Here is a 455-nt window from a genome sequence, read left to right as displayed (position 1 = left end):
TCTTCTGTTTATTGACTGGTGCTCATTACCGCCACTAGCTGGTGGCCTAAAAAATCTTTCTATTGAACTTTTCATTAAACTGGTTTTCAAAGATCATAATAATTGATTTGCTTCCTGAATTCATTTATAATGTATGGATTAAAGTTTTCTTTATTTTTCTCCTCATTAAACCTCTTTCTGTTCCAGATGTTTGTTCTGTTTTGTCATTTTAGCCACACTGGTTCCTGGATCATATTTTAGTATTTTAAAAAGTTTTTCTTTCTGTGACCAAAATCTTGATAATTTTAAACCATCTTTCTTTATTTCATCTTTTCAACTTTATATTTTCTTTAGTTTTAGTTTGAAAACACTTTTAATCTCTGATATCCACTTCCCAGCCTCCCTCTCTGCGTTTCCATGGAAACGCTGTTGTTAATCTCATTGTTGTCTGATATCTGATGTTTCAGTCCGATCCA

Source organism: Cyprinodon tularosa, unplaced genomic scaffold, assembly GCF_016077235.1.
Source record: "Cyprinodon tularosa strain WSP-4 unplaced genomic scaffold, ASM1607723v1 ctg1698, whole genome shotgun sequence".
Lineage (NCBI taxonomy): Eukaryota > Metazoa > Chordata > Actinopteri > Cyprinodontiformes > Cyprinodontidae > Cyprinodon > Cyprinodon tularosa.
The sequence above is the reverse complement of the archived record's forward strand: the minus strand, read 5'-3'. Positions refer to the sequence as shown.